The sequence below is a fragment of the Aotus nancymaae genome, unplaced genomic scaffold (assembly GCF_030222135.1).
Source record: "Aotus nancymaae isolate 86718 unplaced genomic scaffold, 86718_ANA_hifiasm-v0.15.2.pri h1tg000040l, whole genome shotgun sequence".
In the NCBI taxonomy this organism is placed as follows: Eukaryota; Metazoa; Chordata; class Mammalia; order Primates; family Aotidae; genus Aotus; species Aotus nancymaae.
In genome coordinates, this window is record NW_026988454.1 from 9118471 (window position 1) to 9143448 (window position 24978).

Below are 24978 nucleotides of genomic sequence, written 5' to 3' on the forward strand. Positions count from 1 at the left end.
TTCTTTGGGCTTAATGTTTAACAACTGGATTAAGGGGCAAACACACTTAGAGGATGGATACCTCTGAGTTGTTGGCCTTCCTCCTGATTCATTGCAGCTGTTAACCCTTGAATTTAACAGGCAGAGTATTTTTGATTGATTTGTCTGAACTGAGTGGATGACTTTATTCATAAAACAGTATAACTGAAAATATTTGCTGTGTTTTCTCCTAATACTGTTTCTCAAAAGCAGCACTTATTTAAAAGACTGACTGTTTATTCCTCAGCAAGCAGGTTGACCAGCATAGAGGGTGAGATAGACCTTGTCCTCTGAAAGCTTAGTGTCTGGTACCTGAGCCAAGATGCAGGTAAATGCTGAAATTGAAAACCCCGCTGGGTGCAGTGGCTTGAGCCTGTAATCCCAGCACTTTGGGAGGCCGAGGCGGGTGGATCATGAGGTCAGGAGTTCGAGACCAGCCTGGCCAGCATAGTGAAACCCTGTCTCTACTAAAAATACAGAAAATTAGCTGGGCATGGTGGTGGGCGCCTGTAATCCCAGCTACTCGGGAGGCTGAGGCAGGAGAATCACTTGAACCTGGGAAGCAGAGCTTGCAGTGAGCCGACATCGCGCCATTGCACTCCAGCCCCGGCGACACTGTGATCAGTCTCAAAAAAAAAACCAAAAACCCATTAAGTGCTATCAGACTGGGAAAGAGCCCGGGTGTGACACAGTCAAGAAGAAAATCATCTGATGGGGAAATGGGCAGAGTTGAGACGTAACATTTCAGCTGAATCTTGCTTGAGGGTTTGGCAGGGGGCAGCACTCCACAGGGAGGAACAGTGTGGTCTGTCGTCTGGTTTTGCTTTTCCCACAGCTGCTTAGGGACTCTATTCATGTTTGACTGGCTGACCTTCAAGGTGGGTGATTTGGGGTTCCAGAGGGAGCCTCGGCCTCTGTTTAGGCCAGTTCCCAGGACACGGTATGCTGTGTGACCTTGTGGGTCCGCCCCATCTGGTGAGAGGTGTAGGCTGGTGCTCAGATCATTGGTGCTGGGAGCATCCTCTCTGCCCACCCCTTCATGTTAGGGTGACTGGAGCGCCTTTCTCCCTCCTTTCTCCACTCCTTTCTCCCACACTTGGTTTCTTCAACCTGATGGAAAGAAGGCATAGGGAGTGAGCAGGGAAAATCACTGTAGTCAAGCTCAGGAAGGACAAGGGTGTTGTGTTCAGGGCCAAGATCTCTTCAAACTGTCATGAGAACCATAGAGCCAAAATGCCTTTAAGTGGCTCCGACATATCTTACATGTTCATTTCTAAAGTGTTGTCACAGACATTTCTCATACAAAAGCAGGTTTACCTTTCATTAGGAAAACTCTGAAAGTGTGTTCAAATTTCTGCTGTGCCAAAATTTTAAGGTAAGTTCTGAGATTACCTTGCCTTTTTGGGAATACATAACCTTTTGTATTAAATATTTTAACAGGGACAGAATTTACTGAATGCACCCACACAATTTAGGAGGACATGTGGCATCTATTTCCACCCCTCCTCCTTCAAGAGGGGCAGTAGTGAATTAGGTAGCTAAGATTTTGCCATGTGGTAGTGAGAAGTGCTGGCAGGATGAGTGATTTGCCATGATCACACTATAAGGCACAATGAATGTATTTGTATGTTCACAGACACAGTCCCTATCAGTGGATTTACAGTCTGGTTTGTGGAACAGGTAGCAATCCCAGAGTAAATGTAAAACTACAGCTCTAGTGAGTATGCCTGAAGAGGGGTACATGAGGCCTGAGAGTAGATGAGGTGTGTGTGCAAATAGGGGAGGTCAGGAAGGCATTCCTGAGGAGGTGACCTCACCAGGCAGAGGTAGCAACTTGTGCAAAGGTACTGTGGTGGGAGGAAGTAGTGTGAGTTTGGGGTTCTCCGTGAAGCCCAATGTGGCTAGAGAGGAAGACAGGTCAGGCCATGCCTTGTAGGCCATCCTTGGGCATTTTTTAGTTTAACTTGGGGTTTTGACTGGGAGGTGACATGATCACATTTGCCTTTTGAAAAGTTGACTGCGATCTGAAATATGAAAATCATAGGCAGAAGATGGCAAGCGTAGCTGTAGTAGACCATTGAAGTAGCTCATAGCTTGGACCAAGGTGGTGGTGATGGGAACAGAAGTGGATGCATTTGGGGGTTCTTTGGGAGGTAGAACTGATAGGGCCTGGTGATGGGTTGGATATGCAGGGCCAGGGGTGGTGTCGAGGCCGACTTCTGGTTTCTGGCTTGCACAAGTAGATGCATGGTGGTGCCCTCACTGAGATAAGTAATCCTGGAGAAGGACCAGTTGTAGGAAAAGACAGGGAGTCTGGATTTGTACATGTTATTAATAAATTTGTGGCAATGGTTGATGAAAGAAGTCCTTGCCTTCTTTCATTACTACAACCACTGCCCCCCAAAATACTAAAGCACCAGACTCCTTAAACTACTTTATTTTTAAATCCAAATAATTCAGTAGCTTTTTATGTTTTTCCTGAGTATATGTATACACTGTACATACCTAAAGCTAAGAGAAAGGGTTAATTTAGTGCAGTGTTCTCAAAATGTTGTGTACACAATTGTCTGGAGACTATTGATCCTGGGTCCCTCGAAGAACTAATAATGACCCCCCTCTCTAGGGTGAGGTGGGCTGGGTACCTGTGTTTTAAACAAGCTCTCCAGGTGGCACTGCTAATTCAATAGAAAAAGGTCAGTTATTAATATTCCTTTCTCTTGCACCTCACTCAGGAAGCCCAGTGTGATTCCAGAGCACCCATTTGGGAGAAAGCAATCACTAATGCCCAGTGTCTTCTTAAGTCTGGCTTAAGTGCCAGGAGTGCTGTTATTCGTATTTGGGACTTGACTAGAGGCTAGGATGACTCTGTGAAAAAGAGCCATAAAAAGAAGAATTTTAGTTAATTTACTGCTTACCTGTACTTGGACAGGCCATTCAGCATAATATCCTTCTGACTTGAATTTCTCTGTGCAGGGAGTCCAGTAGCAGAGCTTAATTTGGCAGTGCCCAGTGGTCTCTCAAATTTGGCTCTCAAATTTGTTTTTAAAGAGAAAAAGAGAGGCTAGACATCATTCCCTATAAATGGTAGGGAAGCAAAAGATCCCATTCCTCGTTCCTCTTTTTTCCTCTCTTATTCCTTCCACACTGGCCTCTTGTTAATGAAATAATGTGATATTTTATTTTATTTTTTTTGAGAAAGGATCTCACTGTCACCCAGGCTGGAGTCCAGTGGCATAATCACAGCTCACTGCAGCCTCAACACCCGCCCCCAGGCTCAAGTGATCTTCCCACCTCAGCCTCCTGGGTAGCTGGGACCATAGGTGCGTGCTACCATGCCCGGCTAATTTTTTCATTTTTTGGAATGAGATTTCACTGTGTTGCCCAGGCGGCTGGTCTCCAATTCCTGAGCTCAAGCTGTCCTCCCACCTTGGCCTCCCAAAGTGTTGCAATTACAGGTGTGAGACACCATGCCTGGCTGATAATGTGATTTCTAACAAAAATGTTGGATAATGTTATTAATAATTATAGTTTGGGAAAGGAAAATCACTTAATGAACTATATATGTTTTTAAATTTATTTAACTTAAACTTGTATGTATCTTTGACAGTTTGGAGATTCTTAGGATGGTTTTGATATACCTCCTTTTTAATGGTAGATGTTTCAACTCTAAGCAGTGAAATTTAGTCTGCTTTCAAAGTCAGTAAATGCATTTTGAATTATCCCTTATTTCGTTTCAGTAGTAACTATGTTGAACTCCCCAAGTACTCCAATTAGTTTTTAATTTCAGCCCTAAATGTCTGTTGAAAAGACCAAAGATTGCATTATTTTTCTTCTAACATATTTACCATCTAGGCCTATTGATATAGAAATATTTTTCCAAGGCCGAGCACGGTGGCTCACACCTGTAATCCCAGCACTTTGGGACGCTGAGGCATGTGGGTCACCTGAGGTCAGGAGTTCGAGACCAGCATGACCAACATGGCGAAACCACGTCTCTACTAAAAATACAAACGTTAGCCAGGTGTGGTGGTAGATGCCTGTAATCCCAGCTACTCATTAGGCAGAGGCAGGAGAATCGCTTGAACCTGGGAGGGGAAGGCTGCAGTGAGCTGAGGGCTGCAGTGAGCCGAGATTGTGACACTGCACTCCAGCCTGGGTGAAAGAGCAAGACTCCACCTTGAAAAAATAAAAAATAAAAATTAAAATTAAAAAAAATATATATATATATATATAAAATAAAAAAAAATTTCCAGACTTCTGTAGTTTTTCAGAACCAAACAAAACTGTTGTGCTGGCCGGGCGCAGTGGCTCACACCTGTAATCCCAGCACTTTGGGTGGCTGATGCAGGTGGATCACGAGGTCAGGAGTTCAAGACCAGCCTGGCCAAGATGGTGAAACCAGTCTCTACTAAAAATAAAAAAAAAAAATTAGCCAGGCGTGGTGTCACGCACCTATAATCCCAGCTACTCGGGAGGCTGAGGCAAAAGAATCGCCTGAACCCAGGAGGTAGAGGCTGCAGTGAGCCAAGATCTCACCACTGCACTGCAGCCTGGGCAACAGAGTGAGACTCCATCTCAAAAAAAAATACTGTTGTGCTATAAAGTGACTTAGAGACTTTTGACTGAAATGCTTGATGTAGTTAATATAATTTTTTTCAAAATGAAACCACAAAGAGCTGTAAAATTTCATAGCTAATTTACTGCTTACCTATACTTGGGGAAGCCATTTAGCATCTGTGAACCTCAATTTTGTTAGCTGTAAAATGGGAGTTAAAGTTTTTAAGTGGAAAGAATGTTACATAAGATAAACGGAGATAAAGTTTTTATCTGTGAAATCCAAACAACTCATATTCAGATGCTGTAAGCTTTGTTTCTTCTGTGTTTCTCCCCGCGCCCCACCATGTGTTTTTCAAACTTACTCTCATAGCTAAAACTTTGGGGTTCATATAAATGAGGTAAAGTTTGTCCATTGGTCTTCTCAGGGAAAAAGCAGAATGAACTGTTTGGATTATCTTAGAGGGAGGGCTCTGATTTTCTCTCCTGTGCATCCTCTGTGTGTTCTAGTTGGAATTCCCTTATCAGTCACATGGGTACCTTCTTCATGTATTCAAGCGAGCTATTACATCCCGTTAATGTGCTTGGTGCAGGGACGATACAAATAAGATTGGTTTTGCCTCTAAGGAGTTTTCAGTCTCCTAGTGAAAGCAGATATGTAAACAATTACAATGCGGTGTAGTGCATGATAGAGGTCCTCACAAGAGGCTGGCAAGATTCTTTGGGTAAGTGTGGAGGGATTTGGGCTTCCCAGTCAGCAGTGGTCACTTCAGTTTTCCTTTATTCATTAACACCTTCCTATAGCCTATAGGTAAATGATAATGCTGTTTCAAGGGAAATACCCTTTTAATCTAATAATATTTGAGAAAATAAAGAGTTTCTGACCAGAACCCACCTTTTATTGATAGGAGAGGAACCAGTATCACCTGAGGATCAAACTCTACTAGTTAGTATATCAGATTTTCCTCATGTTTTTAAGTTTGAAGTAACTTTTCTGCAACAATTTTGTTTTCCATTTTTTGCCTGAGAGATCGATTTAAAACTGCTAGTGTGGACAGTTGTCATTTCAGATAGTGTAAATAATTGTTTTTACTTTCGGATGAGGTAAACTGTCATCTTAGGGCCGAGTCTGGCTGTGGCCTGTTTTTATTTGGTCTACCAGCTAAAAATGGTTTTTATATTTCTGAAAGATTTTAAAAACAGCAATATGCTATGGACTCCAAATAAGGCCCTCAAAGCCTTACTGACTGGCCCTTTACGGAAAAAAATGGGCCAACTGCTGCTTCTAGCATAAAGTAATTACTGTTAAGCATTTATCATATCCTTGTATATATTTTATGGCTAGACTCATGATATTTAGAAGCAGATCCACCCCATTGGTTCCAGTTTTTAAAAAATTGTTCGTAAAATACAATGTGTTTTGTTAGCCAGTGTTGAGCGCATCATGGGCTCTGAGCATGGACGGCAGCTATTGCAGAAACTCACTGAGGAGCAGGCATAGTGGTGCTGAGGTAATGTTTTAAACAAAGCTGGTGTTCAGGTGGGTCTTTGTGTAGAGAAAGTGGCAGTATCTTGTGTCACACTTGCTAAGCCATTGTGTAATGACAGCTTTCTGGCATATGCTAAAAGAAAGCAATTTGTACCTGTTATTTGAGTTGGAAAGAGAATGTTATGCAAATGAATTGCTTTTTTCCTCATTGATAGTTTAAAGTGATCTTTTGACCTGCTATAGTCTGTATGTGAGTTTCTGACTGCAGATGTTTTGTAAATCCAATCCTGATTCAGAGCACTAAAATACAGCTCCATCTGTCTGTGCCCTGTCCCACTTTATTGCACTCATAGAACTCGTCTCCACCTGTAACGCTGTCAGGTGCTTATTTGTGCTTTTTCTTTTTCTGGCAGCAAAGCAAGAGGGTAGGTGTTGTTTTTGTGTTTTTTTGAGACTCAGTCTTGCTCTGTTGCTCAGGCTGGAGTACAGTGGTACAGTCATAGCTCACCACAGCCTTGAACTCCTCGGGGTAGTGCATGTGCTCACTACCACACCTGACTAATCTTTTTATTTTTATTTCTGTAGAGATGAGGGTCTCACACTGTTTTGTGCAGGCTGGTCTCAAACTCCTGGCCTCAAGCCATCCTCCTGCCTCAGTTTCCCAAAGTATTGGCATTACAGCCATGAGCCACTGTGCCTGGCCCAAGTTGTTATTGCTGTTGTTTTTTAAAGCATTATGGTTTTATAGCAAACTTTAAATTCTTGTTTATTGGCAAATAAATAGAGGGAAGGAGGATGACCGAATAGATGAACATACCTGCCTCTTAGTGGGTAATCTTGGGCAAGTTTCTTCACCTCCTTCTGCTTCCTCATCTGTAAACAAGATCCTGTGTGCCCAACCTTGAGGCCTGCTGAGATGGCACAGGGGAAGCACCTGGCCTTGTGCCTGACCCTGGTCGGTAAGGGCTCTGTGGTTCCACTTGTACCTGCTAAATTCTAATCTGATTAAAAGCTTTACTAGCTCATGATGATGGTCATTCTTTTCCTCTAACTTAGCAACCTAATGAAATAATGCAGTAAGTAAATGTAACCTTGCTTTTTGTCCCTTTGCTGCCACGGTGAACACAGCTGCCTTGCTAGAAACCCTATTGACTTCAACAGGGATACCACCAGGTTTATTGGAAATTTACATATGGGACAGTCCAGCGGTGGTGGGCTGGACGGAACAGCAACTGCTTGTCGAAAGCTTGCAAAAAGCATGCAGTTTACATAGCATTTTTACTTATCACGCTCTCCCTAACAGCCTCTACCTGGCAGCCTTCATTTAACCCAAAACAGGTGGTCTGAGGGATGGGCTGGGGGATCAGATGTTCCTCATAGATAAGGAATTGATTTTGGAGTTGGCCAATCCTGATTTCTTAGCTCAGAACCCCACACACACACACATTCTTCTTAAGTTTTTGATGTTAGGTACATCTGTACAACCACCCAGTATAAAATCCATTCATTCAACAAATAGAGCACCTACTATGTGCCAGGTTTTCAGGTACTGGGGTTACATTGGTGAACAAAGAGGACCTTTTAAAGGATTATCACCTGTGTGATTGGCAGTCACATCCAGTGAATGGTGGAACCCATTTCCTGCTTATGTGTATTTCAGCCTTAAATGCACATCATCCCACCTTTCCTCAGTGACAACATGCTCTGGAAAGTAGGTGCTGCTATGACTAAATAAAATAGGCTTTCTGTTTGGAGTTGTAAAGGGAGCCCTGTCTTCCTCAGCCTCTCCTGAGAGAAAGACTTGCTTTCAAGAAGCTTACATTGCAGTGGGAAAGACACAAGTCTAATACAATGTCAAGGAGTGGTAAGCGTGCTACTGTAAATTTTCACCTAAGCTTTGGCAAGGATAGAGTTTCTCTAATTCTTTACTATTTGAAGTGCTAAAACCATTGGGCAGAGTGACATATGAGTGGGCCCACTGTGATGTGTTTTTGTTGGTTTTCCGGTAAATCACTCTTGGGTTGCACAGTGAACCATGATGGTCTTTCTTCAAGAACTCGTTTTTGCATGGGTTTGGTGATCAGTCCATCATTTGCCAAACCCACTTACTCTTCCATCCTTTCTTAGGTGCTGTGGTTCAGGGAAATGATTGTTTTGATAGTATTTTGCCTATTGCACCATTACTTCATCTGTAAATTTCTTGTAAAATATGCCTTGGATGGAGAGCCAGCCCTGTTACGTTTTTAAAGAGAAAATTGAACCACAGGTCACTTGGTTAAAGCTTAGCACATACATATGAGATTGGAGTCACTATTTATTAACACATATAGTGTATATTGGTACAGTATTCTCATTAAGGTGTGTTTCATTGCCTCAGTTTAATAAGGGTGTGGCTTCTGGGATGTTGAAGTATTTGCTTACATAATCCATTGCTGTTTGAGTGAGACGTGGGAAACCTGGATTTTTTATTTAGAACCTAGCTGAACAAGGCAACGTGGCAATAGTGTGATAGCAAGGTGCATTATATATAACTTGAACAAATCAACTGCAAAAAGACATTTTCAAAGAAATGGAGGAAAATTGAATATTTATTGAACTCGATGTATTAAGGAATTGTTTTAAATTACGTTGGATGTGATAGCAGTATTGTGATTTTTTTTTTTAAGTGCTTTAGAGCAATGTACTCAAGTTTTTACAAGTGAAATCATGAATGAGGGTCTTAAAATATGCCAGCCAAAAAAAAAAAGTGGAAGTGGTAGAGAGTAGAAGAAAGAAGAATGGTGTTGAAGCTGAAGAAAGAGAGCTTGGAGGATCATGGTACTACTTATTCTCTCTACTTTTTTGAATGTTTTCAACTTTACATAATAGAATATTTGCTTTTTAAAATGTTATAGGGTAGAAAGGGAGAGATGCTTTACTTTTGCATGTCCTGAAGTGCCTGAGTCTTGAGGTGGGAGGATCTCAGGGTGAGGGCAGGTCCCCTGTTCCCTGCTGCTGGGGCAACCTTTGTGCTCTGGATCAATGAGTAACTGATTTAATCCCATCTGGGCCATCTCACCCTCCATGCACCTGTTTTAAAAGGAGGTCTCTGCTTAAAATTCCAGCTGACTTAGAAGCATGTAAATGATTTGTTCCCAGTTTTTTCCACTATTACTCTGTATTCCCAATATTTTGGGGGGCCTGTAGTAATGGGGCAGAGTGCTGTGGCCCAACTGGGAACAGGTCATTGTCTTAATAGCCCCTTTCTCGGATTTGAAAATTGAAATGAACTTAATAAAATAAGGTATATCTACTGGGTAGAGTTTTATGTAGCCATTTTAAGAGATCAATCTACAGTCTACGTACTGGGGCTGTTGGCAGGAATGGGGAAAGGAAATACAGCAAACCATGGGTTGGGGTTGGGGTGAGTGATAGGGTTGTAAAGTATATACTGTGTCTTCTCCAGTCAAGTAATTATGTACAAATCATCCCATTTCGGATGGAACATCCTTGATACTGACAGTATAAATTGAAGAGGTTTTTTTTTTTTAATTTAGTATAATTTCAGAAATGGTTTTGTTTTCTTTTTTTTTCTAAGATTTGGTGGGATTTGCTGATTTAAGCAAATTTTGTGAGCTTACTGTTCAGTTTGGATTTTTTAAGATAAACTATTTTGGTCTTGCTCGTTATTTTTGATAGATGACAGAAGTAAAGACTAGGGGTGAGTTCAAATAAATCTTGTCTAATTGAAGTTTCTTATAGGAGAAATGTTCTTTACATTGCATGTTATTGCTCATGTGATCTTAACCTGGGCCAAACATTTATCTCAGCAATGGCACAAGATTTAAGTGTGGTTTATATCATATGTCCTCTAAAATAACAGGTTAGCAAAGACATTTTTGGACATTTTCGTTGTTTACTAGACTCACCCTCTCACCTCCCAGATCAGAAAAGAAAAACTCTTCACAGTCTTCTAAATTCACAGAGAACCATAAGTTCCAGGTGAATAGTGATGTTTAATCTGTAGGCCTTTAGTTCCCTATGTTTTCTGAGCATAGAATTAAAACTCGCTGTAGCATGTAATAGTCGTCTTGGCCTTGTCCCTTACTTTTGTGTATGTGTATGGTTACTAAGTTTACTAAGTAGTTTCTAAACTTAATTTTCTGTATATAATTATCTGTACATTTCAATGAAGTATGTTGGTGATGAAGTGGGTTTGATATACCTAGTAAAACTGAAATCACATGGTACATAGTCAAGATTTAGACTTCATGAGTTTATTAGATAAATTCTTGTTCAAGGTCACTTTATTTTGCCTGCCTTGGGGTGAGGAGATGAGAAGGCTGTAGATTGTGTTTCTAGAAAGGATAGTTTCTTTTGCTAAATGTAACATCCTTTGATTATTTCTTTTCCCTTTCCTAAGGGAAAGTGGTGTCTAAGAATTCTGGTTTACTTCCCTATTAGATAAAACACATAATGTATGTTATTCCAGTGTAGAAGAAGTTGATTCTTACAGACACTCAGCAAAAAGGAACTTAAAGCTAACAGCTAGTAGTATCAGGAGGAGCGTTATTTTTCATGTGCCATCAGCAAGTCGGAAATGGCCACCGGTGTTACTCTTCAGTGCAGGCTTACAACTTGGGCATGACTAGCGGTCATTTCATTGTCAGACCTATGGAAAGCAGCTCCTTTCTGCCTTTCTGAAGCAGTGAACAGTAGAGAGGGCTTTGCACAGAACTGTTCCCAACCTGATTTTAAAATGACCCTCTTTTTAATGTGAATGCCCAGAAAGTTCCGTTCTCATTCTAAGGTCTTGATTTTCTGGGTAATTATAACGAGTGCAAATAGGACTGGTTTGTCTGCTTTTCGTGTTTGTTAAGCAGCCTGGGTCTGACAGGATGTGGGTCTAGGGGCAGGAAGTGGCTTACTCTCAGAGGCAAAAGGAGCTATTTAGAAGGATTTGAGATTTCATTACATGTTCTTGAAATTATGGGGTGGCCGTTAACCTGAACTCTTTTTAAATATATTAAAATGTTACATAATATTTACCTTGAAATTGGGAAATACAAACTTTTCAAAAGCTTAAAACCATTGGCATTTATTTAAAGATACTATTTTAGGAGTAATATTAAAGAGCAGAGCTACACAGATATTTTGGTAGCTGATTACCAGAAGTTGAGGGGGTTAAACTTTAATTTCTGCATCTCAGTTTCCTTTTTTTTTTTGAGACAGAGTTTCGCTCTTGTTACCCAGGCTGGAGTGCAATGGCGCGATCTCGGCTCACCGCAACCTCCGCCTCCTGGGTTCAGGCAATTCTCCTGCCTCAGCCTCCTGAGTAGCTGGGATTACAGGCACGCGCCACCGTGCCCAGCTAATTTTTTGTATTAGTAGAGACAGGGTTTCACCATGTTGACCAGGATGGTCTCGATCTCTTGACCTCGTGATCCACCCGCCTCGGCCTCCCAAAGTGCTGGGATTACAGGCTTGAGCCACCGCGCCCGGCCCAGTTTCCTTAACTATTAAAAAAAAAAGTCATCAGATGAGGATAACTGTATACCTTGTATCAAGGAGTACCCATCTGGAGTCATTCTACCAGTTATACTTCATCACTATTCTGATTGTTCTACTTAAAACATGTGTTTATAACATAAAGATATAATGTCATGTAGATACGTGGAAAGTCAAACTTACTTGAAAATTCCAAATCCCCGCTTCTGTGTCAGTGCTCTACCCTGTTAACATCTACTGCATGTTAAGAATTTAGCCTGGACATTTTAAGCTTAGCCTAATGGTGGTGGTGGAGGTTGTAAGGAGAACAGTTTAGAAAACGAGGTGTGAGTGGCATGTAGTGTTAATTTTCATCATTAAAGTTACTCAGATAGTTCCTTAAAGTGCTCCTGGCTTCCCTGGGAAATGAGTTCACTGCCTACCTGTGGTGTCAGGAGGATCACAGGGTAGGAGACACAGCCCCTAGGATACTGGACATGGGCTGGATACTGTATTTGAGGGATGAACAAACCATGTATAGTTTTTGTGCTTGAAACAAGCAAAAACCTAACTAGTCATAATCAATGTAGAAGTATACAAATATTCCAGAAGAACTAAACTATAAAGTGTTTGTAAATATTTAGATGTGAGTATGTGTATAAGCAGAATGCATCATTAAAAAAATAACAAAAATTAATGATATTTGGCAGATCTCCTTTTCTGCCAGACTTGCTGGCAGTTGAAATTTGAAACAGTGACTGTACCCAAACTCTTTTAACTCAGGTTAAAATTTGTACTCCCATTTCCTAAAATAAGAACTGTGCTTAAACTGAACTGAGAAACTCTAGTTACAGCTAGAGTTTAGTTTTCCATAGAGTTAAATTGGCTCCTTTGATGTTGAAGTCGGTAGTTATGACTTTGCTTTCATTAGTAATTAGCACCTGGGCAGGTACGAACCAATGAATGCCTTTTTACAGTGGTCAAGAAGGAATGGGTGGAGAAGCCAGATTGTTTTAATCTAAAAGGCACTACGTCGGTGGGGTTTCCTTTCTTGACAGACACTGCCTGCAGGCAACTAAGTCATTCCATGAACTGTCATTATCAATCCATGTGTAGCCAAACTTGAATTCTCCTGCTGGTTTAGCTGCCTGTTTGGGACCAACCACTGTCACAAGGGACAGTGTCTGCAGCCAGCATGGGCACCAGAAAGTCTGACAACAGCTAACACGGGTCTGTACTTGGAATTTTGCCACCTGGTCAGTGACTTTCTGTACGCCATATTCCTGGGAATAGTATGACTATCCATGATTCCTAGGAAAGCTAGAGGAATAACTGAGGACAAGGAGCTGACACTTTGACCCCTGTAGGGAGTGCAGTCTCTGGTGGTAATCAGGGTTGTGAGAAGTGGACTCTTGTGAGCACCAACATTGGATGATTTTATTATTCCTACTAATTAGGCAGTAAAAGACGAGTACATATCCTGGTGTTATATAATTCTATGAAAACTAATGAGAATGAGTTTTTTTTAAACTGCATTTTAGGTTTTGGGGTACATGTGAAGAACATGCAAGATTGTTGCATAGGTACACACATGGCAGTGTGATTTGCTGCCTTCCTCCCCGTCAGCTATAGCTGGCATTTCTCCCCATGCTATCTCTCCCCAACTCCCCACCTTCCGCTGTCCCTCCCCTATTTCCCCCCCACCACAGACCCCAGTGTGTGATGCTCCCCTCCCTGTGTCCATGTGTTCTCATTATTCAATGCCCACCTATGAGTGAGAACATTCGGTGTTTGATTTTCTGTTCTTGTGTCAGTTTGCTGAGAATGATGGTTTCCAGGTTCATCCATGTCCCTACGAAGGACACGAACTCATCGTTTTTGATGGCTGCATAATATTCCATGGTGTATATGTGCCACATTTTGCCTGTCCAGTCTATCATCGATGGGCATTTGGGTTGGTTCCAGGTCTTTGCTATTGTAAACAGTGCTGCAATGAACATTCGTGTGCATGTGTCCTTATAGTAGAACGATTTATAATCCTTTGGATATATACCCAGTAATGGGATTGCTGGGTCAAATGGAATTTCTATTTCTATATCCTTGAGGAATCGCCACACTGTCTTCCACAATGGTTGAACTAATTTACACTCCCACCAACAGTGTAAAGTGTTCCTCGAATGAGTTTTATAACTAGTGCACCCATGGTTTTTTTTTAAATGTACTACAGACAAAATAATGCACTGAAATTGTACTGAATTACCTGACCATTTTTGTTATAATTAATCCTATGTACTTTTTACAAGATTTGTGGAGCTTAGATGCCTGGCCTTTCTTTGGCATCTGAACATTTTCCTAAGCGCAATAGGCAAGCAGATTTTTTTTCTTGAGTTGGAGTCTCGCTCTGTCACCCAGACTAGAGTGCAATGGCGCAATCTTGGCTCACTGCCTACCAGGTTCAAGCAATTCTCCTGCCTCAGCCTCCCAAGTAGCTGGATTTATCTGCCTGCCACCACGCCCAGCTATTTTTCTATTTTTAGTAGAGATGAGGTTTCACCATATTGGCCAGGTTGGTCTTGAATTCCTGACCTCATGATCCGCCCACCTCGGCCTCCCAAAGTGCTGGGATTACAGGCGTGAGCCACCGTGCGCAGCCCAGAACAAGGATCTTTGAGGAAAAAGAGAGCTTAAATGTGTGTTCCTGGAATTTCTTCCAGCCCTTCCTTTCCTCAGTGACATGGCCACTGCTATGGGTGGGAATGTTCAGAGAAGAACCCCGACCAGTGGTGTTGATGTCTGCCAAGTATACTGTCAGGTCAGTGTCATTAATTGATACATATAAAGAGAGAGACTTCATTTAATAGAAAATCACATTTTAAGGACCACATTTCTGTTTTACTTCTGATGTTTTGAATATTTTGATAAATACCTTTAGCAACATAGTGGTTCTCATCTCAGCCCTCTCTGTCCTTGAAAGAAATTTATACAACAGGATGGTTTCTGGACTGCCTTTCTGGAGTAAAACTTGGGCACTTCTAACCATATGCTTGCTGGAAACCATAATAACGTAAAATCTCACTAGGTTTTCAGTTGCAACTACGTTGATATCATTTTGTTTATAAAACAGTTGTTACTGGGAGCAGCATTGTTCATGTAGGAAAGACATTCACTTCATATAACATATGGAAACAAAGTTATCTTTTCAATGTTGTCCATTACTGTGACACTCTAACAAAGGTCAGCTTTGCCTGCCTTGACTGAATTAGAGTATCTGCATTTCTGCACTAAGCTGGGTTAAGGTTTGCTAAGTCAGTGGTAATGTTTTACAGAGGTTAGCTGTTAGCCAGCATCTGTGGAAAACGACCACTGTCTGTCATTGCTAGTGATATAATTTATTCAGTTGGCATATTGTTCTTGGTGAGATAAGGGGCTCAGGATCCAGAGAGACTACTAAAATATGTGAGTCCATCTGTTGTGATCTGAGGTTTCATTAGGGGAAACCTATCTGCTAGTACAATGAACAGAGACTTAGGGTACTTTTATATAAAGGATTATAAATCAGCAGAGGTAAATACATTAATCTTGACAAAACGAGCCGTGACCTTTTGCATTTTCATGATGGCAGGTTCTCCCCCTTCCCCCCACCACCCCACTGTTGGTTATAGCATGGCCTCGGCTAGCAGCACTGACTTCAGCTGTGAGCACAACCTGAGTCAGACTCTTACCCTGGGGTCCAGGAAGCTGTTTTAACAAGCCCTTGGGTGATTTTTTTTTCACATGTTCAAGTTTGAGCGCCTTGAGGGCCTGTGAATGGCTGCATATAAGGTACACCTGGCCATATGTCTTAAATTAGTTCAAAGGGGTGTAAGGCCTCCTCTTCCCACACCAGACTTCATGAAACATGCCTGGTATTGTCATGTTATTGTGAGCAGCTGTGAATAGAGCTGGGGGAGAGCCATGTTCAGCCAAGAAAGTCTAAAATAGAAAAGGAGTGTTCTATTACAGTGAAACAAGTTTTTGTAATTAGAGTGCTGTGTTGTGCTCAGCATCATTGGCTCAGCATCATTGGAGTTAAATGTGGAGCAGTGGCTCACACCTGTAATCCCAGCACTTGAGAAACTGAGGTGGGCAGATCCCTTGAGGGTCAGGAGTTCGAGACCACCCTGGGCAACATGGTGAAACCCCGTCACTACAAAAAAATAGGAAAATTAACTGGCTGTGGTGGTGGATGCCAGCTACTCCAGAGGCTGAGGTCCCAGCTACTCTGGAGGCTGAGGTGGGAGAATTGCTTGAACCCTGAAGGTGGAGGTTGCAGTGAGCTGAGATCACACCACTGCCCTCCAGCCTGGGCGACAGAGCAAGACCCTGTCTTAAAAAAAAAAAAACAAAAAACATGGACCAGCAAACTAAGTCCCTCTTCCATCGAGGGAGGTCTCTGAAGCAGAAGCTGAGCCACCCTCTCAGCTCTGCCCTGGTGGGGCACTCAGTGGTGCCCAGAAGCAGTGAGGGCTAAGGTGGCAGAGCACAGCATGGGCGTGCATGATTGGAGCTGCTGCGTTCATGTCTTTGGCAGCCAGCAACTTCTAAGAACATAGAATATTTTCATTCAGAACTTAAAAACAGTAAACCTAAAAGTTTTAGTTTTTAAAAATTAACTTTTTGTTTCTCCCTAAAGATTTTTATTCTTTTGAAAATGACCATAATGTAGTTTGCATGCAATTGTTTTTCAGCTGTTTCTTATTTGCAGTTCAACAAGGAGCAAGTTGAATGTCCACCACCCGAATGGGTAGACAGCAGTGACACATCCACACAGTGGAATATTATTGGGCAATAAAGGATGAAGTGCTGGCACATGCCACAACATGAATAAACCTTTTAAACATGCCAAGTCATGGGATTCAGTCCCAAAAGACTGCATATTATAAAATTCTGTCTCTCTGAAATGTCCAGAATAGGCAAATCCTTAGAGAAAGAAAGTAGATTGGTGGTTGCCAGGGGCTGAGGGATCAGGAGGAATGGGGAGTGACTGCCAGTGGGCATGGAGTTTCTTTTTGGGCTGACAGACTATCCCAAAACTAGATGGCAGTGTCTAGTGCGTAATTCTGAATATACTAAAAACCACTGAATTATACATTTTACATGAGTAACTTTTATGGTAAATTATATTTCAATAGCTGCTATTTAAAGTACATAGTGATTCAACATGAGAGTCAAAATATACAGTGTTGTCTGTATAATTACCCAATTAAGTGAACCGAAATAGCAGCTGCAAAGCTTTTGTAATCCATTTATCATTGGTTGTAAGAATTTCCCTTCATACTCCCATCTGTGGGAGAAAGTTTACTGTATCTACTTCGTATCAGCATTTCTAAGTATTTGAAAGGTCTTATCCAAATATTTGAAAGCTGTTAAAAATTGCTGAAGTGGCACCTTCGGAAGAGGGCTGGAATGTTGGAAAACAGCGTTGACATTTTAAATGATATGGAAGGTCAAGCTCGCAATGTAATCTTGGTGGTGATTGGATGGCGGCTCTACTCAGACTTGTTTTTGAGTAAATGGCAGGTGTGATAATATAGGGATTAATCTTTTATCAGTGAATCCACTGCCTGCAATTCAAACATACAAATGCTCCCATTTGAATTTCCTTCTTTATTTTAAAGGTTTTCCTGATTTTTGAGTACATAAAAGAATGACTGCAAACTTTTTTCCTGCAGTGTTCTGGCCACTAAAATCTGGTTCTTTTGTCTTAAGACTCAAGGGTTGCTTGCCTGTAATGTTTGTGGAGGAATTGATCTTGGATTTTTCCCTCCTGTCTTGGACTTTTATTACAGTTTGAATTTGTGCTGTAAAAAGTGTGATTGTAGAGGTAATCTTAAACCAAGTTTAAAATATTCGGAGGAAATGGATGCTTCCCAGAGGAAAAAATGCATACCTGTATTTATTTACCAAAATGAGGAGAATACCCGGGAAATAATGTGGTGGCTGAATATTCAGTAATTATTCATGGATTAGAAGTAAAATACAAAATTTAATTGTCAACTTGGTATCTTTTTCATTCCTCGGACTCTTAGAAGACATTTTAGATGTCAATTTGATAAAATTAAACTGGGAAGACTCAGAAATCATGGCTTCCCAACTATATTCTGAAAAATGCTAGTTCCCTGGGATGCTCCTAGAAATAACCTGTGGGCAGAAGAATCTGGGAAGTGGAGGTTGGCCCCTTCTTGGGCTGCCACTGTTGGCATCAACATGGCAAACAGGCAACAGCCTTTCAGCTAAAAAGAAGGAAGAAACACTGCAGAGTTATGTGACCTCCAAATATTGCCCCCACAGCATGTCCCTATTTTTGTCCCTTTCTTTTTCAAAGCCAAATCATTTCAAAGAGAACCTACATAGCTGCTGGTTTGGGATGGTGTCAGAAGCCATAGAGTTGGAAGTTGCTCACAGATTAAATGGTCTCCAGCCACTCTATATCACCAGCATGGTGGAGCGCAAACAGGGTTGGCCTGAGTGAGGCTGGGACCACCCCATGTCCACCAGGCCTCTGTGCCAGGCTCAGCTGCTCCAAGGAATAAGCAAAGAGGATGTTGGGTTTATTTTGTTTCATGATAGGGGAAATTATTATTATTATTATTATTTAAATATGGAACGCTTCACGAATTTGCATGTCATCCTTGCGCAGGGGCCATGCTAATCTTCTCTGTATCATTCCAATTTTAGTATATGTGCTGCTGAAGCAAGCACTTTTTGTTTTTTTAAGATGGGGTTTCACCATGATGGCCAGACTGGTCTTGAACTCCTGACCTCAGGTGATCCACCCACCTCGGCCTCCCAAAGTGCTAGGATTACAGGCGTGAGCCACTGTGCCCGGCCGATAGGGGAATTATTATTGAGTTTATTTAAAAACAAAGCAGATTGGGGTTTAACACCTTTCATGTCCATTGCATTGGAGTAGTAGCACCTGTGCCATCATTTGTCCGCCTGGAGGGGTACTTTCCCCTTTGGGAAAGCGAACACAGATGTGTCGTCTCTTCTCAGTGAAAACACTCTACTTGCTGACGTTGAATAGCATTCTAGTGAGTTACTTTTCTCCTAGTGGTCAGATAGTATTTATTGGCCCTCTGGTTCCTCCTAAGGAGAAGACCCTTCGGGGGTACTGATACCTCTACTGTCCGATGGCACTGGCTGCGTCACACCTGGCCAGCGGGCTTTGGACCTAGCATTTCAGAGTGGTAAAAGGCCTCAAGCCATCTAGTCCAAACTCTACCTGCATGCAGGTCAGGTAACTGAGGCCCAGTGGCAGGAAGTCATCTGCTGGGGGTCCTCAGGTTACAGAGCTAGCTCTCAAACCCAGGCCTTCTGCCTGTGTCTTGCCTTCCAGCGATTCCCAAATTTGGCCTCCTCAAAATCACTTGTGAAAGTGACAGCTTCCTGGGCTGAGGGTGTTTGAAAAGCTTCTCTGGGGATTCTGTTGGTGAGGCTGATGTGGGAAGCACTGTGGTGTATGATCACTGTTTGAGGCACACCCATCTTCAATAACCTATAAGCCACTCAGGGACAGGGAGAACTAACCCCTCTCTGTACTCAGAGTGCCCACTGCAGTGCCTGGAGTACCTTGCAGTATTTAATTGGTATTTGTGGATTGAATTAACATGTTAGGTGCCCACTAGCAAGGGTTGGTCCTGCAGTCTGTGGCCGTGGAACATTAGAAGAATAAAGCTATTGTTCATCCTGTAGTATAGTAAGTTTGATCTGAGCTAACCTGATAAAAACACAAATAGACTTTTTTTCCCTAACGTTTTTAAAAGTTAGAGACAGATTCTTGCTATGTTGCCCCGGCTGGTCTCAAACTCCTCACCTCGAGATCCTCCTGCCTTTGGTTGTAATCCCAAAGTGCTGGGATTACAGGCCTGAACCATTATACCCGGCCAACAAATAGAATTTTGGGCGGGGGGGCCGGGGGGATGAAGTCCAGCTCTGTCACCTAGGCTGGAGTGCAGTGGTATGATCTCAGCTCACTGCAACGTCTGCCTCCTGGTTTCAAGTGATTCTCTCTCCTCAGCCTCCTGAGTAGCTGGGATTACAGGTGTGCACTACCACATCTAATTTTTGTATTTTTAGTAGAGACAGGGTTTCACCATGTTGGGCAGGCTGGTCTTGAACTTCTGACCTCAAGTGATCCACCTGCCTTGGCCTCCTGAAGTGCTGGGATTACAGACGTGAGCCACCGCACCTGGCCTAGAATTTTTTAAAGAGTAGATTATTAAGCAGAGGGAGAGTAAAGACACAATTAGTTGTTTATTAATCTATACCATCAACCACATGGTTCTTTTTGTCTGGGGGGCGGGTGGTACAGGAGTGAAATTAAACTTTCATTACCACCACCACTCCTAAGCAAAGCATACCTTTAACAAGTTTTTAATATTGGCAAGCCTGAGAGAAACACTGCCCTTTTTAGGGTGGATCTTAGATGACTAACCGAATACTACATACACACACCTGTACCACACGTGACTGTGCAGCCTTCACTGAATGCTGTTTTTGATAACTGTGTAATCTAAGGGGAATTACTAAGACAATAAAAGCTGTAAACCATGTGCTCTTTTTCTCCAGTCTTTGCACATAGTTTGGATTTGTGTGGTGGCATGTTCAACCCCATGGACTTGAGTTTTCTGTGGGACAATCCTTGGGGTGTATCAGAATCATACAGCCCCAGTTCCCCCTTATTCCTGTGGCACTGTTGCAAATACGAGAACCAGCTGGTATCCAGATATGTTGAGTTCACTAAAAACAGTTGCTGACCAGGGAAACCTAACATCCTGATAATAAAATGGAGAGTTGGGATTTAGATGTGTTTTCTCACTTGCTGAAGCCTGGTTTGGTTTTGTTTTGTTTTGAGTCTCACTCTGTCGCTGAGGCTGGAGTGCAGTGGCGCTATCTTGGCTCACTGAAACCTCTGCCTCCCAGGTTCAAGCAATTCTCCTGCTGCAGCCTCCCGAGTAGCTGGGATTACAGGCACAAGCCACCACGCTAGGCAAATGTTTTGTATTTTTAGTAGAGACAAGGTTTCTCCATGTTGGCCAGGATGGTCTCAAATGCCTGACCTCAAGTGATCCACCCGCCTCGGCTTCAAGTGCTGGGATTACAGGCATGAGTTACTGCGCCAGGTCCCAAAGTCTGTTTTTGGTGGTTTTTTTTTTTTTCAAACCCTTGGATAAGTAGACAAAATGTGTATGTTAATGGTCCTGTCATCTCAGTGAATGCCTCATTTTAAACTTTGGTGAAAGCTTATGCTGTATTGCAGGACATTATTTTATCTATAACATTGAACATGATAGTCTTTCTAAACAAGGAACTGATTGTGGTAGATTAAGGCAGTGCCATGCTGTGGTCCTTAAGCTGGGGAGGATCTCTCCCTTTTCCCCGTAGAGCATTTGGAAATGTGTGTGTAGATAGAGTTGCTTTTAGATGTTTCAGTGACTGGGGACACCGATGCTAAACGTTCCTGAGCACTTGGGATAGTCTTGCAGAATGAATACTTGTGTTTTCCAGAATGACAAGAGCACCCCCAATGGAAAACACTAGTGGCATAATGACTAATCAAGTAACAGACTCGCCCTTTAACTTAAAGCAGCTCATTCATTTACTTGTTTAGATTTCATGAGTATCTTCTCCTCAATTTCTATATAAAAACATAGATTGTAGAGCCAGACCTATGTATGAATATATACATATATTAAAATTGTGATTCTAAGAGGGGGTTCTTAAGATTTTGATGTGTCCCCAAATCTGAACTGGAAATTACTCCTTTTGACAGGGCCAGTGGATTCCTATTGCTGGTCCCAGTGTTATTGCTGCAGTGCCAGAACGACTCCTTGATCATTATTCTTATTTTTTTTAAAGAGGATCTCACTCTGTCACTCAGGCTGGGGTGCAGTGGCTCCATCATAGCTCACTGTAGCCTCTACCTCTTGGGCTCAGGTGATTCAGCCTCCCAAGTAGCTGGGACTACAGGGGCCCATCACCATGACTGGCTAATTTTCTTATTTTTTGTAGAGATGGGGGCTTGACATATTGCCGGGGTTAGTCTCAAACTCCTGGACTCAAGTGATCTGCCTGCCTTGGTTTCCCATAGTGCTGGGATTACAGGCGTGAGCCACTGGGCCCAGCCTCCCTGATCTTTAGACTTGTAATCATTGTTTGAGGTTGTGTACCATAGGTATTGATTTCCCATGGGCATTGAGGCATAGGTAAAGAATTTTGTGGAATGATTGGACCAGCTAAGACTTGGCATTGTGTTGGAGTTGTTGGTGCTCAGATGAAGTTGGTGGGAAGTGTAGATTTGTTGACTCATGTAGACCTTCTCAATAGCTTAATTTTTAAATTCACTTTCTACACACTACTGGGTTGTTACAACCAACCTCAGTAAAAGTATTCATTTTACAAGTGACTTGCTTTTTCAGGCCAGGCTCAGTGGCTCATGTGTATAATCCCAGCACTTTGGGAGGCTGAGGCAGGCGAATCATTTGAGGTCAGGAGTTCAAGACCAGCCTGGCCAACATGGTGAAACCCTGTCTCTACTAAAATTACAAAATTTAGCCGGACGTGGTGGTGGGCACCTGTAATCCCAGCTGCTCGGGAGGCCGAGGTGGGAGAATCTCTTGAACTCAGGAAGCAGAGGTTGTAGTGAGCCTAGATGGTGCCATTGCACTCCAGCCTGGGTGACAGAATGAGACTCCATCTCAAAAAAACAAAACAAAACAAGTTACTTGCTTTTTCAAAGGGTTGTATGAACTTTCATCAGATATGAAACAGATTCAGAACCCAAAATGGGCTATTGTAAATTCCTGCTAATCAGTTTTCAAAATGGTTAATTTTTTTTAATGTTAATTATTAGCCTTGGTTTCAGGAGATGTCATTTCACACTGTCTTCCAACTTAGACCCAGGACTAGAATTTAGAGTCTGAAATCTTGTGTGCATGGACTCTGGTCATTTGTATTTGTCTTAACCAGGTAGTGGCCTTCAGTCAGTTCTGACTGTACTTGGGGTTTCCATGTCTGAATCAGTAGATAGCAGAGAAAGAAAAGCATACCCAGGGCACTACGATTGTGAGTGAACTCCCCTCCACTTCAGTTTTGAGTGTGATATGTCATTGTTGGCTTCTGTGTATGTAGCTGGAGCTGCATTGGCAACTGAAATATTTGACTTGGGGCTGGTTTTCCCATCTCTAATACATGCCCTTGGAACCATAATTCAGAGAAATGCTTGCTTTATTTTATGCTTCATAACAGCCATTTTGTGATTTAAAAAAAAAATTACCAGCAGGAAATGAAAAGTAGTTTTTTATATTTTAGTATGATTAAAGGCTTTAAAACATGTCTCGTTGCCTCTCAGTAAACTTGAATTCTTTAACTTCTGGACTTGCAATTGTGGAGAAAACTTGTTTTAAAAAATCTAGAAAATGATACCTTACATCTATACTTGTAATACCAGTCAGGGAGCCTTTAAGGCATGTTGGATGTATATTAGAAGATCTCTCAATCATCACAGTCTTACATGTGTTATTGGGACAGGGGTGGGTGTGGAGGTGGGTGGGCAGACTAACTATGTTCCTGAAGTAGGAGGTGACATTTGGTGAGTGACATACATGTGGTACCCTGGCTAGATAATGAAACCTCTGTCGAAACCTCTGTCGCCAAATGCTGGCACAGGTAATATGTCCTCACTACATTTACACCTGCATCAGGAAGAATCCAGGATAGCTAACTCTGTAGCTTCTATATATTTTACTTGAAAGATGGTGAGAAGCAAACATTTCTTAATATTAAGCATTATAGTTGCTATGTGGCTCTGCTATTTTCCTTTGGGACAGTGATATAAAGTAGCCAGATTTGAGCGTTTTTCATATGCTTTAGTAAATCTGGGGTTTTTCTTTTTCTTTTTCTTTTTTTTTTTTTTTTTTTTTGAGACAGAGTTTTGCTCTTGTTACCCAGGCTGGAGTGCAATGGCTCGATCTCAGCTCACCACAACCTCCGCCACCTGGGTTCAAGCAATTCTCCTGCCTCAGCCTCCCGAGTAGCTGGGACTACAGGCGTGCGCCACCATGCCCAGCTAATTTTTGTATTTTTAGTAGAGACGGGGTTTCGCCATGTTGACCAGGATGGTCTCAATCTCTTGACCTCGTGATCCTCCCGCCTCAGCCTCCCAAAGTGCTGGGATTACAGGCATGAACCATCGCGCCCGGCCTAAATCTGGGGTTTTTCAAGTGATACAATTGAAAACTACCTTGATGTAAATGGGTTTTGTTTTTGTTTTTGTTTTGAGATGGAGTCTTGATCGGTTGTCCAGGCTGGAATGCAGTGGCACAGTCTCGGCTCACTGTAGCCTCCACCTCCCTGGTTCAACCGGTTCTCCTGCTTCAGCCTCCCAAGTAGCTGGGACTACAGGCGTGTGCCACCATGCCCAGCTAATTTTTGTATTTGTAATAGAGATGGGGTTTCATCATGTTGGCCAGGCTGGTATCGAACCCCTGACTTCAAGTGATCCACCTGCCTTGGCCTCCCAAAATGCTGGGATTACAGATGTGAGCCACCACGCCCAGCTGTGTTTTATGTTTTTAAAACAACTACATGGCAACATTAGAAATATTTTTAAAGCCTTCCCATCACTACCACCTCAATTCTGTGTCTCACTATCCTAATACTATTTCTATTTTTACATTTTTTTATTATCTCTTGTCTAAATAGATCTCACATTTGCATTGAGAGTTTTGCTTGTCACATTTTTAATTTTAGAAGCAGTTTGTCCAGTTTCTGTTGTCTTCACAATTAAAATTTTGTGTCACGACATCATCCATCTTTGACATGTCTTTGGACATTTCACCATTTCTCTCACTCTGATTTCTAAGGTTGCTGCAAACCTTCTGGTACAAAGCTTTCTCTCTTCCCTTCTCTGACTACCTTGGTCCCTCGGGAGCCCTGCTGCCTCCTTTGGCTGTTGTAAGGCTTACATGAGATGGTGCATGGAAAAACATGTTAAAGAATTTCTGTTTAAAAAAAACAAAAACAAAAACTGCTCAGGTTGGCAAGGTGACCCATGCCTGTCATCTCAGCACTATGGGAGACTGAGGTGGGAGGCTTACTTGAGCCTAGGAGCTCAAGACCAGCCTGGGTGGCATAGCGAGACCCTGTCTCTACCCAAAAAAAAAACAAAAAAAACTAGGCATGGTGGTGCACCTATAGTGCCAGCTACTCAAGAGGCTGAGGTGGGAGGTGCTCACATGAGCCCTGAGAGGTCATGGCTGTAGTGAGATAAGATCGTGCCACCGCACTCCAGCTTGGGTGACAGAGCAAGACTATTTCTCAAAGAAAAACTGCTTAGCCCTAAGTGTCAGTGTGCTTTATCAAAGCAAAGAGGCTGCATTTGGTTCACACTGTGCGCCTGCTGAGGTGTC

General features: G+C 42.3%; 1 protein-coding gene and 1 non-coding gene across 4 annotated transcripts in view; one reads left to right on the top strand and one right to left on the bottom strand.

The window, feature by feature from the left end:
- Window positions 1–24978, top strand: part of EZR (ezrin) — a 55719-nt gene that overhangs the window by 4304 nt on the left and 26437 nt on the right. The window lies entirely within an intron of this gene.
- On the bottom strand, window positions 18162–18268 carry LOC135268477 (U6 spliceosomal RNA). Its single transcript, XR_010336794.1, has one exon. It is a non-coding gene; the product is annotated as a U6 spliceosomal RNA (small nuclear RNA).